General features: G+C 38.7%; 2 pseudogenes; both read right to left on the reverse strand.

Moving 5' to 3' along the window:
- Positions 1 to 1585: 1585 nt before the first annotated feature.
- Positions 1586 to 4432, reverse strand: LOC109199244 (UDP-glucuronosyltransferase 2A2-like; annotated as a pseudogene).
- Positions 4433 to 5862: 1430 nt separating this feature from the next.
- Positions 5863 to 9771, reverse strand: LOC109199245 (UDP-glucuronosyltransferase 2A2-like; annotated as a pseudogene).
- Positions 9772 to 11249: the final 1478 nt, after the last annotated feature.

An 11249-nucleotide genomic window follows, 5' to 3' on the forward strand; every position in this document is an offset into this window, starting at 1 on the left:
GAGTGGCTCCAGCAATCCCGGGAACAACATCGGAGATCTCTGTCCAGAAGAGCGCAGTCCTGGGAACAGCTAAGATACTGCGCAGGACCCTCAAGCTCCCAGGCCTCTGGTAGAGGACCCGAGCTTGAAGGATAAACCGCCCGTAGGGCGTGGGTGTTTTTTTTTGTTTTTTTTTATATATATATGTGTTGTATGTATATATATGTGTGTGTGTGTGTGTGTAGATATATAGATATACATCTCCGTCTATCCCGCAATATACGCTGAATTCTGAATACTCTCCTTATCAATCTTGCACCTTCCGCAATGGGTTGCTCGCGTACAAACGGACAGGACATGGCTGCGACAGACTTCCCAAATCCACCTTCGCTTTTATAGCCGTGGTCTCTCATCTTGATTGCACTGTAGTAATTTACTATTACTACCCTAAATATGAATTACATCTGACATAATCTACTACATGACATAGAATGATTAATAGTACATTTCCCTTTTTTTCGGAAATGACCTGTATGTATCTGTATGAAATCAATAAAAGAATCAAATGCTGCATTATCTTTAGTTACATTGATAAATATTTATGGTAAAACAGTGGAGAAATATCGCTGTTGCTTTCGTATAAATGCAGCGGACATACCTGAGTGGCCGCGATCTAATCTTGTTTACATAAAGTAAGCCTGCCCGAGCAGGTTTACGCTTACGGATCTGTTGCTATGACAGCAAGTCCCGGATGATCTTCGGAGAACCGAACGATCCAAGATCACGCGAAATCGTCAACAATCAAATCCGGCTAACTTACTTAGCGAGGTACGAAGAACGGACCCCTGGTGTCAAAAATGGGTTCACAGGAACAATTTAAAAAGTGGGGTCATTCCTGCTGTTGATACAAATTTCTGACTGACTGACTGATTTCTCACTTTGGACAGAAAAGCCCACAAAAAGTAACTGAAAGTCGCTGCATAAAGGCCTGGCAGAGCATTAAAAAGAGGTAACCACTATCTTGTGATGTCCTTGAGTTCAAGACTTCAGGCTGTCATTCCAGCAAAGGGTTTCAACCAGGTATTAGAAATGAACATTTTAGTTTCATTTTTATTCCATTTAATTTGTCCAATTACTTTTGAGTCCCTGAAATGAAGGGATTGTGTTTTTTAAAAATGCTTTAGTTTCTCACATTTTCATGCAATGTTGTTGCATTAAAGCTGAAAGTCTGCACTACAATGGTATCTTAGTTATTTAATTTAAAATTCATTAAAATTCATTGTGGTAATGTACAAAACCAAAATTAGAAAAAAAAGATGTCTCTGTCCAAATATTTATAGACCTAACTGTATATTGAAGGGTCAGGTTAACTTCTCATTAGAATCATCAGCTGTTGACAAAGTCTGACTTTTCACTTTAGGAAAATGAACATAAATATTGTGGAAATAAAATGGAAACTGAGCACTTGCACGGTGAAATGTCCACAGTCTGCAATGTCATTTTAAAAAATTGTAGTTTTGGTAGTTCTGGTTTTCAGAAGTAGAGAACTCTGAAACTGGTTATCTGAAATATGAAAAACTACTCAATGCTTTGCACAAATTGATTACAGCTGAAACAAAGATTATCCTCTGACCTTTTGTGGGATCTGAGCGAGGCCTGAGGCTATCATGTTTGCCTTCTCCTTGGTGATGTTTTTGATCATGGATCCTAAAGTGAAGATCACAATGCCATCATCTCCAGAACTCTGCACAAATTCCTCCAGATCCTGCAACAAGTCGAATATTATCCCACTGCCAGCCAACCAGCTTTTTTGCATTTTTGTTCAACATTTTGATGGCTTCACTGCTCCTGGCAGGAATATTCTGTGATGTAATGATTAATCAGATGGTAATAGTTGAGTGTCCTTACCTCTGGTAAAGGTTTAGCAGGTCTGCAGTGGATCCCACCAACATATTTGAAGTTGGGAGGAAAGGACGAGGGAATTCAAAATCCCGTAAGTTCGAATTAACCAGATGTCTGCTTTACTCATCAACTCACAGGCACTGGTGGGAGTTCCTGTTGCAATGCATGAGTAATGGACATCAACATATCACTAATAGTTTATGCAAGGCATCATATTTTCTTAATCACAAAATTTCAAAACACTGTGCTTGTATTATTAGCAAATTTTAAATAGTTTTATAAATCAGTGCTTCATGCCTCTTTGCTCACCTTTGACATCAGAGTAATATCTGTCTAATACGTTCCAAAAAGTGTGATCAGTCACGATATCGTGGAAAGTGTAGAAGAGAAAGTTCCACACTCTCTCTGAGAAGTCCATCTTATCTGTGAGTTTGCTCATAGCACCGGAACAAAGGATGTGGAGCAGGCATCTGACCACAATGCCTCTCCCAGTTATTAACTAAGAAACAGCGAAAGGACAAGATGAGTGGGATCCCTAAAATATCTGCTACTAAGTCACTGCCAGCTTTGACTGGGTCAGCCAAGAGAAGGTCGTAATTTCCCTCTTTCAACTTCTTCATGATGACTTCTGATTTCACCACACCGTCCAAATACTGGATAGAAATCTGAAGGTGTGTGTTCACATATTTAATGATTCTGGTGAAGATCTCCCAGTAGTTCATATAATCAACTCGTATAAGGCGAATTGGAGGAACTCTTCTAGAAACTCTTCTAAAGCCTCCAACGAGAAAGAGGCATTAAAGGGCTCATAGCGAAAGCGGGCAGGTTCATTGGTGTTCATGTACATTGACGAGCTCGGAATCAGTACAGTCACCTGGTGCCCCTGTCAACCAGCGTCTCCAGAACAGGCTTCATGTTTATCCAGTGGCTGCCATCGGTGTACCACACCAAAATATTTCCTCCATCTGCACTCCATGTCGCACAAAGTACCAGCAGGATGCAGGCAGAGAGACGCAGCTCCATGGTGTCTGAATGTTAGCAGGAAAACCAGGTGTGATCTGATCCTCTGGTGAAAGTATTTTAGGAAAGATAATTATTAACTCAGTAAATCTGAACTCTGACTCATATCTGTCTGTGCTATCACAATGGGTTAAAAGGTAGTGATCGCAAAGTTCACTGTACTGAAGGAACAAGACTGATTTCTAACCTGTACCAGTACCCTAGGGTGGATGCAGATGACCCAGGTCTCCTGGGTATTTGTCTGTCTGCCTAAGGTTCCAGGGGGGCATTATTAATTAAGTATATTTTGTGACACATCCACAACATAACAGGATTGTTGTGTGTAGCACTGCTGTATGGCACTTCAGCTCACCTCATTATATACTAGAGATGGCACGATACCACTTTTTTTATGTCCGATACCGATATCATAAATTTGGATATCTGCCGATACCGATATGAATCCGATAGTGTATTTTTTAATCAATAAAACAGTTTTTTTTTTAAATATCTTGCTGCATTTTGTATAAGTTCATACTCAAGTTTAAAAAAAACAAAGCACTTAAGGTATTCTGTTATTTCTGTATGCAAAAAATACACTGCACCCAAAATATTTCATAGTTCAGCAATACTGATCAATCTAATAAACTTGAACCTACTCCATCCTCCCTATTCTGGTATTTTGAAGAGTACTTAGCAGAAATATTAAAAAAACCTAACTAATAGGGTTGCCAACTCCCAGCAAAAAAAAAAAAAAAAAAAATAGGGAACCACCCCCACCCTCCACCTCGTGATGCTTAATCGACGTAATCAACTTTAATTTAATGCACGTGTTTAAAAAGAAATGCACAAAAATCTATTATTTCTCTACAATAATTAAATAGATTCAACATCTGTCTTCAGCAGAATTGCAGACTGCACAGATGGTACCTTCCCAAAGGAAAAAGTAGTACCTAGTAGCTTACTAGGGTATATATTAGACTTAATAGTTACTATATACAGTAATGGACTTCTATACATTTTACGAAAGATTAAAACTTTGGGTGTAAGATTCAGATAATTATTTATTAAAAGCTAGACATTTTAAATGAGAATAAGAAAGAAACGTATTTCTTTGTACCCCCCTTTTCCCTGTTAATGCCCTGCCCCTCTGGCTAAACTTTGCTAGACCGCCCCTGCACAGTTACCAGCTGTCAGCTACGTAGAAAAGGATCCTGGTGTAAAAAGTAATAATAGATAAATTCTAACGACAGCATATCAAGGTTAAACGTGCTGCTGTTGTATAGCCGCTGGTTTCCTCTTTCTGGTGCAAAGTGGGCCAAAAACAAACAAGAGAGAAGGACTCGCGACAGAAAAGCCAATCAGCTGATCATTAATCAGTTTCACGATTGAAGTAGCAACAGAAGAGGGAGAGAGAAGAGGCAGTCGCTCCATATATCAGTTGTTAAGCTTAACGTGGGAATGCGTTACAAACATTCAGAGATGAACTTACACACTTGCTTTACTTCTCGCTGGGATAACTTTCTCGGAGATGAAATGCTGGTTTGGTAGAGGATCCAAATGCTCAACCAGACCGCCGACAGGTCTCGCACACCACAGCCGCTCTATCACGTGACGCATACTGCTCCGACGTGCTAAGGTTATGAGCTGAGTTACGCCATGTCGCAAGTTTTGTGAGGTGCTTTTGTGATAGTTAGTGGACCCGATATCCGATCCAGTAATTTAGGTCAGTATCGGACGGATACGTAATATCAGATCGATCCATCCCTATTACTTTAACTCTTGTACACATGTGCTTTATTTCAGAACTTGTTGGTGTGGAAACACACATGATGAGGATGATGGGATGAAGCTAACGAGACCAGTGCAGCTCTGCTTAGAGCCTGTGTGACAACACCTTACTTGTCCAGATTTTCAGGTGTTAAATGTGCAAATGATTCACATAAAACCATCTGGATATCTTTTTTTTTAAAACCAGAACCATAGAAGAACAAAGTATGTCACACCTGAAGATGTTGCTATGCCAGGTTGTGAACATGCCATTTCAGATGGGGTTTTTTGTTGTTGTTGCCCTGTTCTTTAAAATGTTGTTTTCTATTTATGATATATTCAAAGGATATGATATATTCAATAGGATCCACCGAGAAATATTGCAGCCTATAGAAATTCACAGCAACAGGTATTGAATCCCAATAATCAGACCCCTATGAACAGCACATGGGACTGCAGGGATTCCCTTTGTCTCTTTAGATTAATCAATGAAAGATTTTTAAAACACTTAATTACAGAGTTGTTCCTTTCAGTAACTTCATAAGGCATTATTACCCCCACCCCACAGCTGTTTAAAAAATAAATAAATATTGGAGTATTTTCAACACCCTGCTGGACACCAAGTTTGTGAATGGTGTTACTCGAGATTGAGGCAGCGCAGGAGTTTGAAATTGATAATCTAGGTGCAACTATTAAAAATGTGAATGTTTCAAGAGGGAAGTCACCTAGGATTTTCAAATACACGCATAGGTGTATCTATTAAAAATGTTGGACGAATTTGAATCCCAGTGCCCTTAACGTTGAGGTCAGAGGTTAGGTGTTGTCAAAAAATGTCACCTTTACAAACTTCTGAGCTGTTCGATTAGATGAGATACTATACACTACCGGGTGTTCTAAAACACCACTGGTTTTACAACACCACAATTTTTCAATTTTTTTACTGAAATTATGCAGTTTAATGTCTCATTGCACTCTGAAATGAAAGCATAGTACAAATAAGTCAAAAAAGAAATCATGGAATACATTTATAGACCCAAATGTATTCTAAACTTTGGTCTCATCAAACTAGCCACCTTTGGCAGATATAACACTCCCGTTGCATTCTCCCTACAAGAGAAATAGTGGTGATACATAAAGAATATGATGATGGGAAACTCAACATACATGAAAGAAAGTCTCATGCTGGTAACAAATATTGCCCCGGCCCAACACTCACAGCACCTGTTCCAGATGTTATTCAGCCTTCCTTTTTGCCTTTCCTTTCCTGACACAGCACCTGTGCAGGCAGAAACTGCAGGTCTTGATGAAGATGAATATGATGAGTAGATCTACGGTGAGGAAGAAGCCCAGGACATCCAGGCTGTGATACTGGTACCAGGTGAGCTCATGGGCCTGGACCCTCAAGTGCTTGGCCTTTGTTTCTCAGTGTGAACTCGATCCAGAATACTGCCTCTTCCAGAGCACTCATGGGTCTGTCGTGGTGGATGCTGGACAGCCGCATAGCATTTTCTTTGTACCTGTGAATGTGTATACAAATGAGAAAAAAAACTGTAAAAATGAATATTATCCTGTATTAATAAAAAAAACCTTGAGACCATAAAAACTCTAGAAAATTGTTTACATAGGTCATTAAAGTTCAGCTCAGCAGGGCTTTCTTGTGTTAGCTGGCTCCAAGAAAAATGGTTTAAGGTAGAGTATTCATGTTTCATACTCTGAGCCTGCTCCATTTTTTTCTTTAAAGCCTGTTTTCAGTGCCTAATTTAAAGTGCACATAGTTCAGAGAACTCACGATTTGTCATTGATGACTGTGTTGACTGCATCTCTAAGGTCCTCAGCTGTGATGAAGTTCAAATTGAGAATAACTGCAGTTCCTTTTTCCTTCATATGGATCATGTTGTCTGGCTGGTCACCAAACATGGGTATGCCCACCATGGGAACACCGTGGTAGATGGCTTCATAAATCCCGTTTGTGCCTCCGTGAGTGATGAAAGCTCTAGTTTTAGGGTGACCTAACATATGCCAAATAACCGTGTAACATTGAAAGTTAGTTTTCTACATGTGGACAACAGGAGGATTTTAATTACCCAGAATAACTGCTTTGAGCTGAGATTGATTTGCAGATTTTATAATTTACATGCATTTAACTAATCTTTAGTGCAACCTCTTCGAGAAAAGAACTAACCAGAGTAGATTTACACAGGGTGCAATATGTAATCAAGATCACATCTGTTGGAAAAGTAAATAATTTATCACATTTCCTTGTGTTAATAAACAGAATGCTCACAACCTGCATTTAATGTTGAATGCACGTTTAATTTATGTTATTGCACTTTTAAGAACTTCTGTGGTTGGTAGCAGGTTTACGTACCCAGGAGGTCATTCTGAGGGATCCAGTCATATATTCTAATGTTGGCACTCAAGGCTTCTGGTTTTTCTCCTTTGTACCTCCACAGCACCTATAAAAATAACACGTCTTAGCTTGCATGTTTTTTTCTGTGGTAGTATACTTACAGCCCAACTTTAAGTAATATATCACAAAATATTATTACTTCTATTTCCTGAAGAAAATGCAGTGTGAATGCTGATAGTTGAATGTTTTGAGCTGGAATGTCATGATTGTTGAATGTTCAGTTAAAAATGTTGAATGAGCTGAAGAAGAGAATTTTTCACCTGAAAATAAAAGTGCAAAACTGTTGAAAGATGACACAGAAGAAGTTTCAAAATGAAAGTAGCTAAACATGTTTAAATACACATTAGAAAAGCTGAGTAATGACAAAAGAAAATTTAGAGTCAGAAAACATCTGAATGAATATTGAAATCTGATATTCTTTAAATGACTTGGAAGTACATATGTGAAGTGTCAAAAAGAAAAACTTGAATCAGAACTAATCTGGATGAGTGTTGACAGCTTATATTCCTTAAATTGGTAGAAGAGTGGAATTATTTTTTTAAATGCCTAAACCCAAGAATTACAAATGAAAAAAATGAATATTTGAAGAACATCTGCTGACTGTGTGTGTGTGTGTGTGTGTGTGTGTGTGTCAGAGTAAAAACAGAGATATTAGATGAGGTAGATGAGTTTAAATGTGGGAGAATCCACTAGTCGCTGCAGTAAAGGCCTGGCAATGCATTAAAAAGGAGGTAACCCACTGTCTTGTGATCTCCTTGAGTTCAAGACTTCAGGCTGTCATTGTCAGCAAGGGTTTTCATTAGAAATGAACATTTTATTTTAATTTTTATTCATTGTAATTTGTCCAATTATTTTTGAGCCCCTGAAATGAAGGGATTGTGTGTGTTTTTTTAAAAATGCTTTAGTTCCTCACATTTCATGCAATGTATTTGGTCAACCCACTGAAATACAGCTGAAAGTCTGCACTACAATGGCATCTGAGTTATTGTATTTCAAATTCATTGTGGTAATGTACAAAACCAAAATTAGAAAAAAGATGTCTCTGTCCAAATATTTATAGACCTAACTGTATATTGAAGGGTCAGGTTAACTTCTCATTAGAAATCATCAGCTGTTGACAAAGTTTGATAATTTTGATACTCTTATTAGAAAAATGAACATAAATATTGTAGAGTAACATGGAAACTGAGCACTGGCATGCTGAAATGTCCACAGTCTGCAATGTCGTTTTAAAAAATTGTAGTTTTGGTAGTTCTGGTTTTCAGAAGTAGAGAACTCTGAAACTGGTTATCTGAAATATGAAACTACTCAATGCTTTGCTCAAATTGATTACAGCTGAAACAAAGATTATCCTCTGACCTTTTGTGGGATCTGAGCGAGGCCTGAGGCTATCATGTTTGCCTTCTCCTTGGTGATGTTGTTGATCATGGATCCTAAAGTGAAGATCACAATGCCATCATCTCCAGAACTCTGCACAAATTCCTCCAGATCCTGTAACAAGTCGAATATCATCCCACTGCCAGCCAACCCGCTGTTTTGCATTTTTGTTCAACATTTTGATGGCTTCACTGCTCCTGGCAGGAATATTCTGTGATGTAATGATTAATCAGATGGTAATAGTTGAGTGTCCTTACCTCTGGTAAAGTTTAGCAGGTCTGCAGTGGATCCCACCAACATATTTGAAGTTGGGAGGAAAGGACGAGGGAATTCAAAATCCCAGTAGGTTCGAATTAACCAGATGTCTGCTTTACTCATCAACTCACAGGCACTGGTGGGAGTTCCTGTTGCAATGCATGAGTAATGGACATTAATGTATCACCAATAGTTTATGTAAGGCATCATATTTTCTTTATCAGAAAATTTTAAAATACTGTGTTTACATTATTAGCAAATTTTAAAAAAAGTTTTAAATCAGTGCTTCATGCCTATTTTCTCACCTTTGACATCAGAGTAATATCTGTCTAATACGTTCCAAAAAGTGTGATCAATCACGATGTCTTGAAGAGCGTAGAAGAGAAAGTTCCACACTCTCTCTGAGAAGTCCATCTTATCTGTGAGTTTGCTCATAGCACCGGGAACAAAGGATGGTGAGCAGGCATCTGACCACAAATGCCTCTCCCAGTTATTAGCTATAGAGAAGCGCAAGAGAAGACGAGTGGGATCCCCAAAATATCTGCTACTAATCACTGCCAGGGTTGATTGGTCAGCCAAGAGAAGGTCATAATTTCCCTCTTTCAACTTCTTCATGATGACTTCTGATTTCACCACACCGTCCAAATACTGAATATTGTACTGAAGGTTTGTCTTTGCAATGTTAATGAATCTGATGTAGATCTCCCAGTAGTTCATATAATCAATCTCGTATATGGAGAATTGGAGGAACTCTTCTAGAAACTTCTCTATAGTCTCCAATGAGAAAGAGGCGTTGAAGGGCTCATAGTGAAAGCGGGCAGGTTCATTGGTGTTCATGTACATTGACGAGCTCGGAATCAGTACAGTCACCTGGTGTCCCCTGTCAACCAGCGTCTCCAGAACAGGCTTCATGTTTATCCAGTGGCTGCCATCGGTGTACCACACCAAAATATTTCCTCCATCTGCACTCCATGTCGCACAAAGTACCAGCAGGATGCAGGCAGAGAGACGCAGCTCCATGGTGTCTGAATGTCAGCAGGTAAACTACCTGTGGTCTGATTCTTTGGTGAAAGTATATCAGGAAAGATAATTATTAACTCAATAAATCTGAACTCTGACTCATATCTGTGTGCTATCACAATGGGTTAAAAGGTAGTGATAGTAAAGTTGACTGTACTGAAGAAACAAGACTGATTTCTAACCTGTGCCAGTACCCTAGGGTGGCTGCGGATGACCCAGGTCTTTCTCTGCCTCTGGTTCCAGGAGGCATTATTAATTAAGTATAATATTAAGTATATCTTGTGACACATGCACAACACAGCAGGATTGTTGATGTGTGTAGGACTGCTGTATGACACTTCAGCTCACCTCATTATATACTCTACCTTTAACTCTTGTGCCCATGGGCTTTATGTCAGAACTTGTTGGTGTGGAAAAAGATTTCTGAAGTTTGATTTTTGTTTTTAATCAGTTTGCAATGAAAACATATGTTTGCCTTTGCAGTGTTACACCATTCATGGTTTGGAGTTATCCAGAGTGACGGTCAACTCGAGTCTGGAAGTTGTATACGACACCTTTGTTAAACCTGAAAATGAAGTCATTGACTATAACACCAGGTAATGTGATAATATACTCCTCATCTTTCTCTGTGCACTACATAAACTATACCAACACGCTCTGTCATTACAGAAGTGTGGCAGCAGTCTGAAAATTGTTCTGTATAATGAAAATTTAGTCAACATCAAGTGCAAGGTTTAGCCAGTAGTTTAAAGATGGTTAGGTTTTGCTTAATAATGCATATGATGCAGCTCTGCTTAGAGCCCGTGTGACACCTTACTTGGCCAGATTTTCAGGTGTTAGTGAGGAGGATGTGAAGGGTCACCATGGTTCTCTAAGAGTAAATGTTGAATCCAGGAGACCTTGTTGAGCTTCATAAATGCTGACACGATTCTGATTGGACACTGCCTGGAAACAGACCTCTGTTTACTCAAGGTGACTTCTTAACTTCCTTTTTTAAAATGTATTCTTTTTTTCTTTTCTCAAGTTTTTCGCAGCTTATTTCACATCTTCCAGTTGCAGTCCTTAATAGACTTTAATGTGCAAATAATTGATACAAATCATCTGGATGTCTTTTTAAAACCAGAACCATCAAAGAAGTTTGTAAAACAAAGTACAACACATCTGATTGGTTGTGAACATACCATCTGAGACCTTTTTGTTTGTTGTTACACTTATTTTTTTAAATGTTATGTTTTCTATTTATCATATACTCAAAGTACTCAACAGGATTCGCCTAGAAATATTGCAGCTTATTCAAGTTCAGGGCAACGGGTATTGAATCCCAATAATCAGACCCCTATGAGCAGCACATGGGGACTGCAGGGATTCCCTTTGTCTCTTTAGATTAATCAATGAAAGACTTTTAAAACACTTAGTTACAGAGTTGTTCCTTTCAATAACTTCATAAGGCATTTATACCCCCCAGGCTGTTTTAAAAAAAAAAAAATATTGAGGTATTTTCGACACCCTGCTGGACAGGCAGCCGTGGACACCAAGT

This window comes from Oreochromis niloticus, unplaced genomic scaffold (assembly GCF_001858045.2).
Source record: "Oreochromis niloticus isolate F11D_XX unplaced genomic scaffold, O_niloticus_UMD_NMBU tig00007390_pilon, whole genome shotgun sequence".
NCBI classification, from domain to species: Eukaryota; Metazoa; Chordata; class Actinopteri; order Cichliformes; family Cichlidae; genus Oreochromis; species Oreochromis niloticus.